The sequence below is a fragment of the Thalassophryne amazonica genome, chromosome 9, assembly GCF_902500255.1.
Source record: "Thalassophryne amazonica chromosome 9, fThaAma1.1, whole genome shotgun sequence".
Classification (NCBI taxonomy): domain Eukaryota; kingdom Metazoa; phylum Chordata; class Actinopteri; order Batrachoidiformes; family Batrachoididae; genus Thalassophryne; species Thalassophryne amazonica.
The window spans coordinates 116,280,197-116,301,063 of NC_047111.1; the positions used below are offsets into that span (position 1 = coordinate 116,280,197).

At 46.5% G+C, this 20,867-nt stretch overlaps 1 protein-coding gene across 1 annotated transcript in view; it reads left to right on the forward strand.

Annotated features, from left to right (window-relative positions):
- auts2a (activator of transcription and developmental regulator AUTS2 a) overlaps positions 1 to 20,867 on the forward strand; it is a 975,777-nt gene that overhangs the window by 718,517 nt on the left and 236,393 nt on the right.

The window sequence follows — 20,867 nt, forward strand, 5'->3', positions numbered from 1 at the left end:
GACCTTGTTTTCCATGTCCATAAACACCATAATGTTGGCGAGTGCTTCGTCAGGAAAGTGTATTTGCAGTCCTTGATGGGTACACACTATCTGGGTTTGTAGCTTACATAAAATGTCTCTTCCCAGCAAATTCACAGGTGTATTTTGTGAGTATAACAGGGGTGCTTCAATTGTTTTTCCTGCAATCGTTACAGGAAGTGGGCGTGTAAAAGGTATTATTTGAGTTTTCCCAGAGAAGCCGATGGTCTTAATTACAGACCCAGAGAGGGGGAGATGAGCGCCCATTTTCCCTATGCAAGAGTATGTTGCCCCTGTATCCACCATGAAAGGGAAATCTCTGTTTTGTATATTAACAGTGACGGTTGGCTCTTCCTTAGGTATCATTGAAATAGCCAATGCCACCGTTTCCCCCTCTGTCTTCTCTAGGCCTCCCTATTGCCAATAGGCAGAGGGTCCAACCCAAGGTCGGGCCGGACAATTTCTCATTCGATGTCCAGCTTGTCCACAGCTCCAACACTCATTAGAGGGTTGATCCCCTATTGGGGGTGTTGGTCCCATAGGCGGTCCCGCTTGACTGTTCCTGGGAGCTGAGTTTTGGAATCTGCTTCCAAATGAAGGTTGGCGAGATCCTCTTCGCCACCCTCCTCTTTGACCTTGAAAGTTCCGTGACTCTCCTCTCCACCCATGACTGTAGGTGGGTCCATTTCCGGGTGTGCCAGTGCTATGGTAGTGATAGTGATGCTCCACTGGTGCTGAGACTTCTCCTGTAGGAGTGCTTCCTGCTGCTCCTTGGGGGCTCTGTGTGGCTGTTACCACAGGTGCCTGTATGGTGGCAGCAGTGTTTGCCGTAGGGGCTGTGCTTGCCGACTCAGAAGGAACAGGGGTCATCATTGGTGCCTGGGTCTTTGTTTTTTCTTTCTTGACTTTGGTTAGCTCTCCCAACTGCATCTGCACCAATTTTTTCGTCAGGGATTTTGCTGCATCTTCTTCTTTTTGTTTTTCTTTCTTGTAGATTTCAAGATGGTGACAAATATGCTCAGAGTATAAAGCCCAATTCATTTTCGATCGTCCCACGACTCCATCTAGGGCTTTCTGAACCTCATCTGGTAGAGCCTTTTTTACAGTTATTTTAAACAGGATTTCAGTTGCTGGAGAATGGTTCCATGCATTTACTGTTTCCTCCGCCCATCTTTTCTGGAATCGGTGCAGGAACTTCTTTGGGCACTCTTCAGGTGTCCACTCCTCATCATCCAATTTAGAGGGATCCAAGACCTCAGGGTACTTTCTTCTCAGTCCTTCCCACATGGAGTTTCTATAGCGATTAAAGGGGACTTCATCATGTTGATTAGTGCCCATCATTTGTGTTAGTCCAACCTTTCCTGCTAATTCTTCAGTGTCATGTTTTCCCATGACATGCATTAGCAAGGCTTTTATGTCACCTAAAGACAAGGTTACCCCTGCAGTGCCCTCTTCTAAGGCAGTTATCCATCTCCCAGCTCCTTGGGTGATGTCTGGCAGCCTGTTGGCCAGCCCCACCATGTCTGTCCAGCTCCATGGGGTATACACATGATGACCATTTCTAACCACCAATGGGCATATGAGGTCTTCGTCCTCCTCTTCTTCTGTGCGGGCTCCATACTGTCTTCCAGATCGAGTGCGACTGACTGGTTCCAGGCAGTCCATCCAGTCGGTTATATTCTGTTCTAAAGCCGCTATGTCTTTGGCTACACATCGTTGTCTTTGCCTGAGTCGGGCCTCTTTTGCACTCTCAATGCTGATCTCACCAGAAATTTTTCGGGTGGGTGGCTGTATAATGTGATTCCCTTGATTGGGCGTCGATTGTTGTAATATTCTTCTTTCCTCGGCGTCCCTATGTCTTTGTATTCTTTCCTTCGCTAGCCGAAGTTGCTCAGCTAGTTCTTCATTATCTCTTCTGGCCAGATCCAGTGTGTCACAGAAGCTCTTGTGCCACTCTTCGGAGCCTCTATAGCCTGTGAAGGTCCAGTCAGCTGACTTATGGTGGGAGGGGACGGTTTTCAGTGGACCTCGATGTGCAGGCGGAGCCTTCAGGTCTCTCTCTTTATCCTCGTCTGCCTCCGTGTCACTGTTATTTGTGGCCCCCCCTGCTGGTCGTGGTGAGCGACCACTTACTTTCGGACTTGGAGACCTTGTATGATCCATTTGACAGACTGAGGACCTGTCTCCTTGTGGCTCTCGAGCTTTTAGTGTCAGTGTGAATTTGCCCTCCACATCCATGCCTTGGTCCTCTTCACGAGTTCCTAATACAAATTGTCCAGCTGTCTTTCCCATATCATGACGTTTATATGGGGGTGGCTCTGATTCCCAGCTCGGTGCACTGGCTTTAGTCTCTTTGGATCTTTCCTCTGTCATTTTTTCTCTTTTCTGCTGTAGCCTCTGTGCTTCCTGCTTGAACAAGGCCAAAACTTCTTTTTCTTCAGTGCGTTTTTTGTTGTTATTTACGTTCTTCTGCTGATCTTTAATTTCTTTTTTCTGTATTTCTACCGCAACTGCTTCACACATCACCGGATCAAATGATCCCACCAAAGGCCATTGCCTGCCCCCATGTGACCTTTTGTGCCACTTTCTCATACATTGGTTGGCCTTAGTGCGTTTTCCTGGATATTTTCTTAGTACTAAGTCTAGCGGGGTACTTTCCCGACCTTGACCTTGAGAGTTACCCATGTAACCCTGACAAACGCTATGTGAGGTGTTTCTATGGTGTTCTGGTAGTCCCTCAGGGGCTGTCCTGATCCAGACCAATAACTTGCTGGCTGTAACACCTGTTTTGTATTTTAAACCCTTAAAAGGATTAAATTTCCAACTGTTATGCCCGTCTTCTTTTTCTTTAACTAAATACGAAAATTTACCTGTTTCCCACCGAACCTTCCTTGGGACCACAGTCAGAGTCAACCTAGGAAACAGTTCTTCACCTGGATCGGTTGGCAGTGTTATTAAATGATTTAATGGTATGCTAAGTTCTTTATTAGGGTCAGCACAAAGCAGCTCCAGCCACGGGGTTAAACCCTGATGCCACAGACGTCTTATCAGCAGCTCCCAATTAATTAGAGGGAATTGTTCTTTCTTTTGCTTCAGATTGATTACCTTAGTAATCTGCCATAATTTCTGATTGATCTCTTGTTCGTCCTGCCAATGTTCTGCTCCTACCCTGTCAAAATAGGTCCTTTCCAGCCAAAAATGTGTCCTGATTCCCTGGGTTTCGATGTCTCCGTCAGTCAAGTAATGTTCTGGGAGTATTATTTCATCATCACTTAAGTCTCCCATCAATGACTGTCCCAAGCATTGATCAGTCTGTCAGCTTTTTCACTATAATCTAAGCTTTATCTCTTTTGATTTATAACCAATTTTATTTATTTAATCCTCTTACAACCCTAACACTTCCTAATGTCTTTGCTCCCGACTTTCTATTTTCCTTCTAATTTTTTTAACTTTCTGCTTCTAGTCTTTTTCTGCTATATTTGTTTATTAGTTTTCTTTCTTTGAAATAATATATTTACATAGCACTCTTCTCCTGTCTTTTTCTTCACTGTCTCTGTTTCACACTTTCCTCTCTGCCTGTCATGCACCTCCCAAGTCCTCCTGTTGGGTCTAAATACCTCCCCCTCGTACTCTTTCACATTAATCTTGTATGTCAGCCAGCTTGCAAGCCCTCACAGCTTTTTGCTTGCACCTCCCCGCTTACTCTCCACTCTCCCACACACAATTTTCAACAGCTTTATACACAAAAATTACTAAAAACAACTTTCTATATATCTCTATCTAGACTTCTGCCACTTTTCACTCCGCGGCTTTAAACAACCTTTTTATTCACTTAACACCAATGTGTTCTGTTTAAGCATGTATCTCTTCTTCACGTTAGACAGCTTCTCCGGCGCTGTCAGCAACTTCATATATTACTTTTTACAAGCCCTCTTTGAGCGTACAATATTTCATTTACTTCTACGCCTTACCGCGCCTCGCGTGCGTATCCTGTGCTTAATATATTATTTTTCACCAGCTCCTTTCTGAGCATACAATATTTCATTTACTTCTACGCCTTACCGCGCCTCGCGTGCGTATCCTGTGCTTAATATATTATTTTCACAAGCTCCTTTCTGAGCATACAATATTTCATTTATTTCTACGCCTTACCGCGCCTCGCGTGCGTATCCTGTGCCTTTCTGCACTTTCTTCTACCTTTTTTCTTCACTTACTGAGCTCCTCATGAGCTTAATGTGCCTTTGCACTGAAAATATTCTCTTTTTCTTTTCTTATAAAAAAAAAACTCATATTACTGTGTACTTAATTACTTATTCTTCTCCCACGCCCCACAAGCGTGTATCTGGTGCCTTACTGCACTATTTTCTGCTTCATTAATTCTCATGTATTCTGCACTAACTCTTCATTTATTTTATTTTATTTTTTTTTATAGTTTTTCTCTTTTCTTAAAAAATGACGTCCTTTATTGAGCTCTTTTACTTACTGTCAGCTGTGCCACTTTGCACTTTTAAATCTCTTTATCACGTACGGTATTTCTACTGCGCCCCCTCAGGCGCTTATCTTGTGCTTCCTCTGCACGTATTCTCTGTTAAACTCTTTTTCTCACTTATTTCACTTCAGTCTCTGTTAAACTCTTTAAATAACCTTGTATTACCTTGTATCTATTTGTCAGTATACTCCCCTAAATTAACCCCTACAGCGCATGCTATCAGCCGGCACGTTAGTAACAAATTTCAACACCAATTATTCTCCAAGCATCCAGGTTAGTTCTTCACGCACTCTTTCCGCACCAGAGTTCATGAACATTCCTGACCTTTCACTCACACAGACATTCTTTTTCCCGGGAACACACACACCTTCTGAGCATTTTATCTACAAGGCCTGATAAATTTTCAATCTTATCTTTTTTTAGTCTCTTATCAATTTTCTTAGTCCAGGTTCTTTTGGGTAAGAGGCAATTAAAAAAATATCACCTGTCAACTTGGGCGGAAATCCCGACTCACTCCTCCAGATCGTGCAGAAATTATAAAAGGTTTCTGCTTACCTTTTAGTCGTGATCACTGTTATTTACGGTCTGGAGGGATGAGCTGGACTGCCCCAGGCTGCCGGAATGCCCCTGGACCCTCCTGAAGCTGGCTCGCCAAGTTCTGTCGCGGCTCGTCTTTAGTCTTCTCGGGATGTCTTCATTTAGATAACACAAACTAATTGCAAGTGATATGCTAGAAAAAGGATACAACACTTTAGAATAATTCAGCCTTAAGCAAGATAAAATGCACAGAGTTTTTAAGTTTATTTAAGCCTTCGACACAAAGCTTAGACAAACTGAGTCCTCTAGAGAGACTGAATATGACAACCGCGCTCGTCTATTTATTGGAGACCCGCGGGCATCGCTCCTCCTTCAACTTTTTTATTTATTTCATTCCTAAGACATGGTTTTCTATTGGAAGCGTCCTCTAGTGAACCCTAAGCAGGTGTTAGGCCATTATTTCAATGTGACAAACGCTCCCATTAAAACATGAAGGATTTACAACTGATTTTTTTAAAAGACCTTCAGCCACAGGTGCAGCTGGCCTGAGGCCCCCCCCGCACGTGGCCTCAGCCACACGTGCAGCTGGCCTGAGGCCCCTGCACGTGGCCTGCGGGAAAGCACCTAAAAGGCCTTGGAAAGCCCCTGACAGACTGAATGACTAATAGAGCCCTTTTTTTGGGTTGAACACCTGCTAGTTCAACCAGAGGACATACAGTTCGGATCAGGACACTTGATAGTTCATCACAGTTCAAATAAGGACCTAAAAATTCTTCTACACCTCCATACAGCGAACAACTCAAGTTGGGACATTATTCAGGTCCGAGCACCCCGTGTAAAGGACCCCTAACACTTGCACGACTTTGATCCACGCACTTACACACACTTCGTTGTGATGATCCCACCCACTGTGTTCCCAGCTGGATGCCACACTTTGTTCCACTGGCTGCCACGCGTTGGACGCTGGATGCTGTATATGTAAAATAATTATTTTGTAGCGGATTAATCATTTTCTCTCTGAGTTGGCTGTTAAAATTGCTTCTGGAGTCACAGAGGACTATTCCAGCTGACGCTTTTCTCTTGCGCGTGGGCTTAATGAGGTGGAGAACGCATTGAAACCGTCTAAAAGGTAAGTATTTGTAATGTTTATATTGTAATAGTTTGGTATAACAGTTGCATGTTCTTTCCCTCTTGTGAGTAGCTGTAAAGGTAAGTTTATGATAGATTTAACATCTCATTATAATCGTTCAGATGAGCTTCGCTCTGATGTGTTGCGCTGACGCAGTCACTTGCACTCACACACAGCGTTTTTGAATTGTTTGCGCAATGTTCACTTGAAGTTCACGCAATTAATGCGTGATGGAGATTTTGAAGACTAAAAGAAAATAAAATCAGAACAACCAATTCATCATTATAAACTCTAGAAAAAAATGTTTTAAGCCTTGACTTGAAAACTTCTACAGATTTTGCTTGTTTGATGTCAGCTGGTAAGCTGTTCCATAAAGTTGGTGCCAAATAAGCAAAGGCTCTACAACCTGCTGGCCGCTTCTTTCCCCTGGGAACACTAAGCAGGCCAGCGTCCTGAGATCATCGTGCACCGGTTGGCACATAAGGCACAATACATTCAGCAACATAAACACTAGTCTAACGCAATTTGACTAATTAAATCTCTAGCAGCTGTGGCTTGGATTTCATTTTAGAAAATAAAACATTGCACTAGTGAGTTTTTGAAGACAAAATGTATAAATTAGTGTCTTAACATTAGCCACAGACAGAAATAGTCTAATTATTGTGAAAAAGATAAAGGTCAATCCTTGTCACTTCTCTCATCAAAAGTCAAAACCTGTTCAAAAAAATCACACCAAGATTTTTCAACTATATCAGTGCTGAATCATGAAGCAAAATTGGGAATTAATCAATATCTGTGTCTGGCAGGACTGATAACCATCATTTCAGCTTTATCAGAGTTTAAGAGTGGAAAATTAGATCCCATCCCATTTTTCACTGCAGTCGAGCAGAGCTCAAGCTTTGAAATGTGGGCCACATTACCTGCACAAAACAGGTATATACATCTGTGTATCATCATGGCATTGATAATTGATTCTATGGCCGCATGTTATCCAACCAAGTGGTGCGACATACGTATAAGGAAAGCAGCAGTGGGCCAGGAATTGATCCCTGAGGCAACCTGTACACTGCAGAAAATTATGAATTCCTTTGTGTTGTGATCCAGTGTAGCATGTTTTCTGAGCACATAAAGTAATTCCAGTTTATTTTTGTGATGGTGCCTTATCACAATAAATGGACTTTAACATGTGGCCATGTTTATCATAATTTCTGTTGAAGGTTCTTAGTTCAATTTTAGCCCTTCACATGAAGCTATCACACAACAAAACCCTTGACTACACATGTTGTTTACCGACTAGCTTTATGAGCTATATGTGCAATAAACAGCAGTGGTAAACACCATATAGGGCAGGAGTGATTTTGTCTAATTTCTGCCCGAAGGGAATATTTCACAAAATACATGATATTCTCCAAACACCAACAGATATGATGCTTTGACATTGCTAGAAGATGGAGTGAAAAGTCCTTGAAAGTCCTCTTGCACCATAAACCTCTGATCTACTATGTACTAGTGTGCATAAAGTTTTGTTTTGTTTTTAAGGACTATTGCTGACTAACTGTAATTCCAGCTCCTTGTTGTTTGTAGTAAGCTTAACTGTACTGTAAGATATCTAGTGCATATTTTAATACTTCTTTCTGTTGTGTGGAAATCTTGTTACTAACCTGACCACAAACCCCTTTCTCTGTTCACATGAACCTCAAAGTTTTATATTATGTTAGTGTCCTTTTTTACAGTAAGATATGTTAAGGTTTCATTTAAAACAAAAGTTCCACAGTTATTTGTCTTGCTATATAAACTGCTCCTTTTAGACTTCCATATCAATCAATCAATCAGTTTTTTTATATAGCGCCAAATCACAACAAACAGTTGCCCCAAGGCGCTTTATATTGTAAGGCAAGGCCATACAATAATTATGTAAAAACCCAACGGTCAAAACGACCCCCTGTGAGCAAGCACTTGGCTACAGTGGGAAGGAAAAACTCCCTTTTAACAGGAAGAAACCTCCAGCAGAACCAGGCTCAGGGAGGGGCAGTCTTCTGCTGGGACTGGTTGGGGCTGAGGGAGAGAACCAGGAAAAAGACATGCTGTGAAGGGGAGCAGAGATCAATCACTAATGATTAAATGCAGAGTGGTGCATACAGAGCAAAAAGAGAAAGAAACAGTGCATCATGGGAACCCCCCAGCAGTCTAAGTCTATAGCAGCATAACTAAGGGATGGTTCAGGGTCACCTGATCCAGCCCTAACTATAAACTTTAGCAAAAAGGAACGTTTTAAGCCTAATCTTAAAAGTAGAGAGGGTGTCTGTCTCCCTGATCTGAATTGGGAGCTGGTTCCACAGGAGAGGAGCCTGAAAGCTGAAGGCTCTGCCTCCCATTCTACTCTTACAAACCCTAGGAACTACAAGTAAGCCTGCAGTCTGAGAGCGAAGCGCTCTATTGGGGTGATATGGTACTACGAGGTCCCTAAGATAAGATGGGACCTGATTATTCAAAACCTTATAAGTAAGAAGAAGAATTTTAAATTCTATTCTAGAATTAACAGGAAGCCAATGAAGAGAGGCCAATATAGGTGAGATATGCTCTCTCCTTCTAGTCCCCGTCAGTACGCTAGCTGCAGCATTTTGAATTAACTGAAGGCTTTTTAGGGAACTTTTAGGACAACCTGATAATAATGAATTACAATAGTCCAGCCTAGAGGAAATAAATGCATGAATTAGTTTTTCAGCATCACTCTGAGACAAGACCTTTCTGATTTTAGAGATATTGCGTAAATGCAAAAAAGCAGTCCTACATATTTGTTTAATATGCACTTTGAATGACATATCCTGATCAAAAATGACTCCAAGATTTCTCACAGTATTACTAGAGGTCAGGGTAATGCCATCCAGAGTAAGGATCTGGTTAGACACCATGTTTCTAAGATTTGTGGGGCCAAGTACAATAACTTCAGTTATTGTACTTGGCATATGTAAACTCAATGTGACGTGCCCACACATTCTTTCACAGAGACCTACAAACTTAACAGCGGTTAGTACATGCTACCAAACTGTTACTGTAGTATGTACTAAAAGTAAGTGGACCCAATCCCACATGTCAGTGACCATTACCAGCGTGAAGGACTGTCGACCACAGTTCCCACTTGATTCAGTAATTACCTGGATGTTTAGTTCCATCATCTCTGTTTTCCATGCTTGACAACTATTTGTTGCACTTGGTTTATTTGCTCTTTGTTAGTGTTAGCATGTCCAAATCAGATGGTCACCCCTCTGTGTCTGGTCTGCTTGAGGTTTCTTCCTACAATCAAAAAACTCCCAAGGGAGTTTTTCCTCACCATTGTTGCCTGTGTGCTTGCCCAGTAGGGTGGGTAATGAATAGACCATTGTTCCATTCTCAATATGCATGCTCAGTGATGCAATAAATCTCATGCAACTAAGCATGAACTTTCACCAACACTGTTGGCTTGGGGGCAAAGCATTAAATGCATATTCCATTTAAAACACGTCTGAGGAGCGGCTGTCCGGGGCATAGGCTAATGATGCCCTGATGCGCTCCAGCTCCAACACTGATGGCCCTCCTGATACGGATACTTTGGTTTCCAATAAATTCAGGAGGTGTCTGCTGAAAGGCCATATACAGTACCTTCAGAAATATTCACAGCGCTTCACGTATTCCACATTTTGTTATGTTACAGCCTTATTCCAAAATAGAGAAAATTTATTTTTTCCCTCAAAATTCTACTCACAACACTCCATAATGGCAAGATGAAAAATGTTTTTTTGAAATGGTGAGGTGATGGTCTACAGGATCCTTGATTCAAACCCCAGCCAGACCAGAAAATCACTAAGGGCTCTTAAATCCCCTATTGATCCTGGTGTATAGTGAGCGGCTTATGTGACAGCACCCTGACATAGGCATGTGAGTGTGTCTGTGTGAATGGCTGAATGTGAGGTTTAATTGTAAAGCACTTTGAGCTTCTGATGCAGATGGGAAAGCCCTGTATAAATGCAGTCCATTAACTTTTTATGCAATTTTTGCAAATTTATTAAACAAATAAAAAACTTAGAAATCACATGTACATAAGTATTGGCACTTGTTGATCAGTACTTTGTTGATGCATCTTTGGCAGCAATTACAGCCTCAAGTCTTCTTGAATATGATGCCACAAGCTTGGTGCACCTATCTTTGGGCAGTTTGGTCCATTCCTCTTTGCAGCACCTCTCAAGCTCCATCAGGTTGGATGGGGAGTGTTGGTGTACAGACATTTTCAGATCTTTCCAGAGATGTTCAGTCAGATTCAAGTCTGTGCTCTGGCTGGTCCACTCAAGGACATTCACAGAGTTGTCCTGAAGCCACTCCTTTGATATCTTGGATGTGTGTTTAGGGTCATTGTCCTGCAGAATGATGAACCGTCACCCCAGTCTGAAGTCAAGAGCGCTCTGGAGCAGGTTTTCATCCAGGATGTGTCTGTACATTGCTGGATTCATCTTTCCCTCAATCCTGACTAGTTTCCCAGTTCCTGCTGCTGAAAAACATCCCCACAGCACGATGCTGCCACCACCATGCTTCACTGTAGGGATGGTGCCTGGTTTCCTCCAAACATGACGCCAAAGAGTTCAGTCTTTGTCTCATCAGACCAGAGAATTTTGTTTCTCCTGGTCTGAGAGTCCTTCAGGTGCCTTTTGTCAAACTCCAGGTGGGCTGCCATGTGCCTTTTACTGAGGAGTGGCTTCCGTCTGGTCACTCTCCCATATAGGCCTGATTGGTGGATTGCTGCAGAGAGGGTTGTCCTTCGGGAAGGTTCTCCTCTCTCCACAGAGGAATGCTGAAGCTCTGACAGAGTGACCATCGGGTTCTTGGTCACCTCCCTGACTAAGGCCCTTCCCCGATCACTCAGTTTAGACGGGTAACCAGCTCCAGGAGGAGTCCTCGTGGATCTGAACTTCTTTCATTTACAGATGATGGAGGCCACTGCGCTCGCTGGGACCTTCAAAGCAGCAGAAATGTTTCTGTACCCTTCCCCAGATTTGTGCCTTGAGACTTGTGCCTTGAATCTGTGGAATCGTCACTGGCTTCATGAACACATCTGAAAGATAAAGAAACGGGAAAAGTGAACTGTGCCCTCTCAGGAAACACAGTAAGAACGTTTCTCTCTCTGGAAAATAAACATTGTGCTGTTCAAACAGGATTTTAGACAAGCTTATGTGACTTTTTCCATTAATCTAGACTTTCTTGCATTGGGAAAAAAAGACTGTGGCTTTGAATGGATTTACAGGAATTTACACAAGAATATAAATGTTTTATTAATGTAGACTTTTTTCATGAGAAAAAAGACACTGTGGCTTTGAGTGGATTTACAAGAATTTACACAAGAATATGTTGCTTTTTTACTATAATGTATGTTATTGATATTTTACCCTGATTTTTAAAATATTCTACAAGCTTTAGCTGTGGTTTTTGAAATACTTTAGCAGTCTTTTCAGTCTTCATGAATTTCATGTCGTTTAACTGTTCTGAGTTAATGCATAATTTGGTTTATAATTAAAAGGAAAATCATTCCAGGTCCTACATCCACGTCATACTCTGTTATTTCAACATCATCATTGACGGTTCAATTGAAAGGTTGAATACAGGGTCATTTAAATATGCAGTAATTTTGAGATTTTTTTGTTCCAGGAGATGCTGAAAATGTATCATTAGATAAAAAAATTAATTTGGTTTCTGGGATCCGCGGGGCCCAAGACCCCAGCTCCTGGGAGCCTATGCCCCCCAGACCCCCCTGCAAATTTTCCTCAGATTTCACAGTTTTCATTGCACAGCCCTGTAGAAGGAAGAGAGCATTATTCAAGAAAGCATGACCAATTCTCAGTCTAGCAATAGTGAGATCATCCTTTCTTTTCCACCCATTTCTTCGACAGTTATTTACTGAATCTGTCACTTTACTAGCTATTGAAAATAAATGCCTGCTCTTAGTTACCTGCTCCCTGCATTTTTGCCATTTTAGGTTAATTTTCCTCTTGACGATACACTTGCCCTCTGCCTTGGAAATATTGATACTAATGTGTATGTTTTCATTTGTCACAGCTTTTTTGGCCAACCTATCCACCTTCGCATTTGTCGGGATACCTATGTACGATGGAATCCACGTCCGTGTTATCTCGACCCCTTTCTTTACCACATCCCTAAAAGAATGTCATAAATGAGGTCTTGCCAAGTCCTGGATGAACACTCAAAAAAACAACATGGGTGTTGTTGGTTTTTAATGTTACATGAACGTAAGTCTAACATGTAGCTTATACAATATAGAATCAAGTTTTATGGGTGAACACATTCAAATCATGTAGTTTTTAACATAACATGCAAAACTTCAAATTTAATTTGCTCAGTGAACATAATAAAATTATGGAAAGTATTTTCACCCAAGTAACATGCATTAACGTAGCCAGAAACAATTTTGCTGAGTGACCTAAATGTAAATTTGTTGGGTCAACATGATGAATTTGCATTACTGTTACTTAATTACCATAGGTCAGGTCAACTAGTCTTGTAAGTGTAAATGCAACAAAAACAGAAAGTCCCTTTGGCTGCTCACTTGTTTGTGCTCGAGGTCGCCACAGCAAATCCACAGTGGATCTGCATAAATTGTGTTGATCCAACACAGCAAAGTTAAGTTAATATGTAACTGTACTATTTTAAAAATAGTTGTAACTACTTACAGGGCAGGAGTGGTGGCCAACTGGTTAGTCCACTTGGTTTCAATACGAAAGGCTCCCGGTTCAAACACCACTCCTGCCCCATTTCTCCATGTAATGTGGAGTCGCATCAGGAAGGGCTTCTGGAGTAAAACCTGTGCCAATTCAACATGCAGATCCACCTCAGATTTGCTGTGGTGACCCTGAGTGCAAACAAGGGAGTACCCAGCTGGACTTACTTTTTATTTTTGTTACATTTACCCTTGCAAATCTAGTTGGCCTTTAGTAACAGTAACACAAATTTATGATGTTGACCCAACAAATTTTACATTTATGTCTACATTTACCTTTTCAAATCCAGTTGGCCTGAACTGTGGTAATTAGGTAACAGTAATGCAAATTCATCATGTTGACCCAACAAATTTACACTTAGGTCACTCAGCAATAATGTTTCTAGCTAGGTTAATGCATTTTACTTGGGTGTGTGTGAGTGTGTGCCTTGGCGGGGGGGTCGTCCTATCATGGTAGGTGCGCCATATATTTTCCTGCTTTTTTGTCCTTTGTCAGTCACACCTATGATGAATCCAGCATTCTGTTCCTGCTAATAAATGACACTAAATCCAAGACGTTGTAGCTTTTCAGTGTTTTGGGAACCTATAGTAAGTTGCAGAAAAGGTGCATTATGTGGACACCTTTAATAAATTTAACTTTATATATCTCTTCCTTAGCGAAACACTTGAATATACCGTATTTCTGCTGTGTATCGAAGGCTTGCTGTATTGAACACTCCGGGTTAAGACCACACCAAGTGTCTTCGCTCCGTCTTCTTCGTGAGGATGATCCACCTCTTCCTGTGTTTTCTTCTCTCTTTTCTCCTCTCTCTGGGGAGAATGGCATTACGCATAAAGAAGGACGCGGAGTGCGGCGACAGCATATGTCTGCCGCCGTGGTGGATGTGACGCTGACAGGCCGGGCTTATCGTCTCTGTAGCTCTTCGCTACAAGCCTGATTACCGCTGACAGCTCCAGCTGCTGATAAAAGCGAGAACATAAAAGAAAACAGAAGAGCCACACAATCGACGTACCCGTGTTTCTTCTCATCCAGCCCTCACCACCACCACCACCTCCACCCTCCTTTCCAACCTCCACCATCATCTCCCCAGCAGCTCCTTCAACTCCTCGCTTTTCCGCTACCCCACGCCAGGGTGTCAGAGCTGTCGAGAGTGGGAAGTGACATCACAAGAATTTGCCAGCAGTCTCCAGGCTCATCATGTCAGCGGCAGGCTGGCTTGTGTCAGGCTTCCCCCAGGCAAACTGTGATCCAGCCCTCATCTCTGCACATCAAGACTCCTCGCTGAGGAGGAGAGGCAAGAGGAGGGAAAGAGGAAAAAAAATTAACAATGTTTTCCCATCTTGTTAACTGACAGCATCGTTTGTTAGAGTGCTGTCTCAGCAAGCCGACTGTGTGGAAGGATTTCAGATTGGCAGAGGGAAGAGTTGGCAAGCGAAAGCGTGGTGAATTATTGAGTTTGGACGAGGTGTCAGAAGAGCCGTGTCACTTTGCTTGGGCTTCCAGAAATCATCTGAGATGTGGATGCAGGAGAATAAACACGGAGGAGCGCTTGATTGTGAAAGCCGTAACGATCATGTGGTATTTCTTTGGAGGTCGGACAGAAAGTTTGTATTTGTGTATTTGTATAAGTGTGAACACGTAATCATCCTTGAAGATCTTGTTGTGTGGGCCGCCAGAAGAGGTACTGCTGGCCCACCACCAAAGGGCGCCCTGCCTGAAGTGCGGGCTTCAGGCACGAGAGGGCGCTGCCGCCACGGACACAGCCGGGAGTGACAGCTGTCACTCATTAATTCCTGACAGCTGTCACACATTCTTCATCATCACACTCCATAAAGACCAGACGTCATCTCCACCTCGTTGCCGAGATATCGTACTTCATTGTAGGTAATATCCTCAGCCTTTTTGTGTTTATCTGTAATCTGTACATTGTGAGTGTTTGCAGGCATACCGGTCCCTTGTTTTGTGGAAGCTGAGTGAGTGCAGGACGGCACTCTTTTTCTCTGAGGGATCACTGCAAACACATCAGCATATTGAGTGAGAGGTGGAGGTGGCATTCCCACCGCTGTTGTTACTGGGTGTACACACACCCACACTTGACTGTCTTTGTTCTCGCCAGCAGTACCAGATCCGACAGTCGGGGACGGTGATCGCCTGGGAATTCGGGACTTGGCGGCTCCAGTATTCTCTGGGTTCGGTGGCGGAGGAAATCGTGTGGTTCCGGTTCATCTCAGGACAGACGTCTTCTATCCTCGAGCCTGCCCACACGTCACCTTTGTGATTTGACTGTAATTATATTCTGAGATTGTCTGTATATTCGTTGTGCACGTTTCACAACATTAAATTGTTACTTTTTGGCTCATCTATTGGCCGTTCATTTGCGCCCCCTGTTGTGGGTCCGTGTCACTACACTTTCACAACAGGATATCTCGGCCAGCGTCATGGACTCCGAGGGGCGTCACCCGGTTGTTGAACGACCAGTGGGAGAGCAAGGAGCGCAGGCGTCTGCAGGAGACGTGATTGGTGAGCTGCAGCACATTCTCACCGCCTTTACGGCTCGGTTAGATCAGATGACTGAGCAAAACATCCTCCTGAACCGCAGGGTGGAGGCTCTCTCCGCACAGATGGCGGCGAGCGCTCAGGGCGCTGCTGCAGCTCGTCCTCCTGCCGACCCTGTGCAGGATATGAACGTTCCAGTGGTGGTTCAACAACCCCTCCCACCATCCCCTGAAGCATACATAAGCCCTCCTGAGCCGTACAGAGGTTGTGTGGAGACGTGCGCGGACTTTCTTATGCAGTGTTCGCTCGTCTTCGCACAACGTCCCGTCATGTACGCGTCAGATGCTAGTAAAATAGCTTATGTGATTGCTCTGGTTCGGGGTAAAGCACGCGCCTGGGCTACGGCGCTCTGGGAACAGAACTCACGGTTGTTATCAGCATACACTGGGTTTGTGGGGGAGTTCAGAACAGTGTTTGATCACCCTAACAGAGGAGAGACCGCTTCAACAGTGCTGCTGTCAATGAGACAGGGACGCGAGAGCGCAGCCGCTTATGCAGTCAACTTCCGCATCGCGGCTGCGAGGTCCGGCTGGAATAACGTTGCGCTCCGCGCCGCCTTCATAAACGGACTGTCGTTGGTTCTGAAGGAGCAGCTGGTAGCTAAGGAGGAACCGTGGGATTTAGATGGGCTTATCGATCTCGTTATACGGTTAGACAATCGGTTGGAGGAACGCCGTCGGGAGCGAGGCGAAGGACGTGACCGGATACGCGCCGCCCCTCTCCCTTCCGGGTTCGAAAAGGCGCCGCCCTCCCCACGCTCCACAGCCACAGCGCTCCGTGGGGCAACAGCTCCCCCTGCTGACGTTGTTAGAGAAACGCACAGGGCCAAAATGAGGAGGCTGATCCGTGGAGAGTGTTTTCTCTGCAGCTCAACTGAGCACACACAGAAAAACTGCCCCAAACAGCCAAAACAACAACACTCGCCCTTAGAGACTGGGCTAAGGGGGGGTCAAAACATTCAAGTGAGACACACACAGATTGCCACACGACTCCCAGTTACAATCCTGAGCGGGGATTTAACCCTTCAAGCCCCAGCACTGGTGGACACGGGGTCAGAAGGGAGTCTGCTAGACAGCAGATGGGCAAGGGAGGTAGGGCTCCCTCTGGTGGCGCTTCCTTCGCCAGTGCAGGTGCGGGCACTAGATGGCACCCTCCTCCCTTTAATCACACACAAGACACAACCAGTAACTCTGGTGGTGTCTGGAAACCATCAGGAGGAGATTGAGTTTTTTGTAACTCCTTCTACCTCCCGCGTGATTTTGGGCTTCCCATGGATGTTGAAGCACAATCCCCGGATTGATTGGCCATCTGGGGTGGTGGTTCAGTGGAGCGAAACCTGCCATCGGGTGTGTTTAGGATCCTCGGTTCCCCCCGGTTTACAGGCTAAGGAGGAGGTCAAAGTCCCTCCCAATCTGACGGCAGTGCCGGTTGAGTACCACGATCTTGCTGACGTCTTCAGCAAGGATCTGGCACTCACCCTTCCCCCGCACCGTCCGTACGATTGTGCCATTGATTTGGTTCCAGGCGCTGAGTTTCCGTCCAGCAGGCTGTACAACCTCTCACGACCTGAGCGCGAATCAATGGAGACCTACATCCGGGACTCATTAGCTGCCGGGCTGATCCGGAACTCCACCTCCCCGATGGGGGCAGGTTTCTTTTTTGTGGGCAAGAAAGATGGCGGACTCCGTCCATGCATTGATTTCAGGGGGCTGAATGAGATTACGGTTCGCAACCGATACCCGTTGCCATTGTTGGATTCCGTGTTCACCCCCCTGCATGGAGCCAAAATCTTTACTAAGCTGGATCTTAGAAATGCGTATCACCTGGTTCGGATCCGGAAGGGAGACGAATGGAAGACGGCATCTAACACCCCGTTAGGTCACTTTGAGTACCTGGTCATGCCGTTCGGCCTCACCAACGCCCCCGCGACATTCCAAGCCTTGGTTAACGACGTCTTGCGGGACTTCCTGCACCGATTCGTCTTCGTATATCTGGACGATATTCTCATCTTTTCTCCGGATCCTGAGACCCATGTCCAGCATGTACATCAGGTCCTGCAGCGGTTATTAGAGAACCGACTGTTTGTGAAGGGCGAGAAGTGTGAGTTTCACCGCACGTCTTTGTCCTTCCTGGGGTTTATCATCTCCTCTAACTCCGTCGCCCCTGATCCGGCCAAGGTTGCGGCGGTGAGAGATTGGCCCCAACCAACAAGCCGTAGGAAGCTGCAACAGTTCCTCGGCTTCGCTAATTTCTATAGGAGGTTCATTAAGGGCTACAGTCAGGTAGTTAGCCCCCTGACATCCCTGACCTCTCCAAAAGTCCCCTTCACCTGGTCGGATCGGTGCGAAGCCGCGTTCAAGGAGTTGAAACGACGGTTCTCTACTGCGCCAGTTTTGGTGCAGCCCGACCCTAGCCGCCAGTTCGTGGTTGAAGTGGACGCCTCTGACTCAGGGATAGGAGCCGTGCCATCTCAGAGCGGAGAGACCGATAAGGTTCTTCACCCGTGTGCCTACTTTTCTCACAGGTTGACCCCAGCCGAACGGAACTATGACGTCGGCAATCGAGAACTCCTTGCAGTGAAAGAGGCTCTTGAGGAGTGGAGACACCTGTTGGAGGGAGCGTCTGTGCCATTCACGGTTTTCACTGACCATCGGAACCTGGAGTATATCAGGACCGCCAAGCGGCTGAACCCCAGGCAAGCCCGCTGGTCACTGTTCTTCGGACGTTTTGACTTCCGGATCACCTATCGCCCCGGGACCAAGAACCAGAGATCGGATGCCTTGTCCCGGGTACACGAAGATGAAGTCAAAACGGTGCTGTCGCATCCACCGGTGCCCATCATCCCGGAGTCCGCTATCGTGGCCACCCTCACCTGGGACGTGGAGAAGACCGTCCGGGAGGCCCTGGCACGGAGCCCGGACCCCGGAACCAGTCCGAAGAACCGTTTGTACGTCCCACCAGAGGCCAGAGCTGCAGTCTTGGACTTCTGTCACGGTTCCAAGCTCTCCTGTCATCCAGGGGTGCGAAGGACCGTGGCAGTTGTCCGGCAGCGCTTCTGGTGGGTGTCTATGGAGGCCGACGTCCGGGAATATATCCAGGCCTGCACCACCTGTGCCAGGGGCAAGGCAGACCATAAAAGGTCCCAAGGACTTCTTCGGCCTGGATTTCGTCACGGGCCTCCCGCCGTCCCAGGGCAACACCACCATCTTCACGATAGTGGACCGATTCTCCAAGGCGGCCCACTTCGTGGCCCTCCCGAAGCTCCCAACAGCCCAGGAGACAGCAGACCTCCTGGTCCACCACGTCGTCCGTCTGCATGGGATACCCACAGACATCGTCTCAGATCGTGGTCACCAGTTCTCCTCACACGTCTGGAGGAGCTTCTGCAGGGAACTGGGGGCCACCGTGAGCCTCTCGTCCGGGTACCATCCACAGACGAACGGACAGGCAGAGCGGGCCAACCAAGAACTGGAACAGACCCTCCGCTGCGTAACATCCGTGCACCCGACGGCCTGGAGTAACTATCTGGCCTGGATCGAGTATGCGCATAACAGCCAGGTGTCTTCTGCCACCGGCCTCTCCCCATTTGAGGTGTGTTTGGGGTACCAGCCCCCATTATTTCCCGTGGTGGAGGGAGAGGTCGGTGTGCCCTCGGTCCGGGCCCACCTTCGGAGGTGCCGTCGGGTGTGGCACACCGCCCGTTCTGCCTTGTTGAAGGCCCGGACGAGGGCCAAGACCCATGCAGACCGCCGGCGGTCCCCGGCCCCTGCATACCAGCCCGGGCAGGAGGTGTGGTTGTCGACAAAGGACATCCCTCTACAAGTACAGTCACCAAAACTGATGGACAGGTTCATTGGACCCTTCAAAATCCTCAAAGTCCTCAGCCCTGCCGCAGTGAAGCTCCAGCTCCCGGCTTCACTGCGGATCCACCCGGTGTTCCATGTTTCCAGGATCAAGCCTCACCACACCTCACCCCTCTTTGCTCCCAGTCCGGCGCCGCCTCCTGCCCGGATCATTGACGGGGAGCCGGCTTGGACTGTGCGCCGGCTCCTGGACGTCCGTCGAATGGGCCGGGGGTTCCAATATCTGGTGGACTGGGAAGGGTATGGACCCGAAGAATGCTCCTGGGTGAAGAGGAGCTTCATCCTGGATCCGGCCCTCCTGGCCGACTTCTACCGCCGACACCACGACAAACCTGGTCGGGCGCCAGGAGGCGCCCGTTGAGGGGGGGGTCCTGTTGTGTGGGCCGCCAGAAGAGGTACTGCTGGCCCACCACCAAAGGGCGCCCTGCCTGAAGTGCGGGCTTCAGGCACGAGAGGGCGCTGCCGCCACGGACACAGCCGGGAGTGACAGCTGTCACTCATTAATTCCTGACAGCTGTCACACATTCTTCATCATCACACTCCATAAAGACCAGACGTCATCTCCACCTCGTTGCCGAGATATCGTACTTCATTGTAGGTAATATCCTCAGCCTTTTTGTGTTTATCTGTAATCTGTACATTGTGAGTGTTTGCAGGCGTACCGGTCCCTTGTTTTGTGGAAGCTGAGTGAGTGCAGGACGGCACTCTTTTTCTCTGAGGGATCACTGCAAACACATCAGCATATTGAGTGAGAGGTGGAGGTGGCATTCCCACCGCTGTTGTTACTGGGTGTACACACACCCACACTTGACTGTCTTTGTTCTCGCCAGCAGTACCAGATCCGACAGTCGGGGACGGTGATCACCTGGGAATTCGGGACTTGGCGGCTCCAGTATTCTCTGGGTTCGGTGGCGGAGGAAATCGTGTGGTTCCGGTTCATCTCAGGACAGACGTCTTCTATCCTCGAGCCTGCCCACACGTCACCTTTGTGATTTGACTGTAATTATATTCTGAGATTGTCTGTATATTCGTTGTGCACGTTTCACAACATTAAATTGTTACTTTTTGGCTCATCTATTGACCGTTCATTTGCGCCCCCTGTTGTGGGTCCGTGTCACTACACTTTCACAACAGATCTAAATTCAAGGAAATGAAATAAAAGCTGTCCCCGTTTTCTTCCAGAACTACTTTCTGGATCTACGATCTGCCAGAATAAGACACTGCTTCGCCGAGTCTTGGAAAATGCGTTCTATCTCCTGGGTAAATCTCCATCCCACGGATCTGGCCCTCTGTCAGCTCATTTGGATGGGGAGAAGAGCTGCCTCGGCAAAGAATGCTTTTGATTCTCTTTTCATTTATTTGAACTGATCTACCATGATTAAGAGCTCCGTGTCTCATTATTCACTTTTGGAGAGGAGCGGGGCATTGCCTTTTGCCAAAGTATTTGAATGATTAGAGCCCAGGCACGGGCCGTGCCAAATCGACAGGAAGCATTCACTCTGCTTATTAGATTC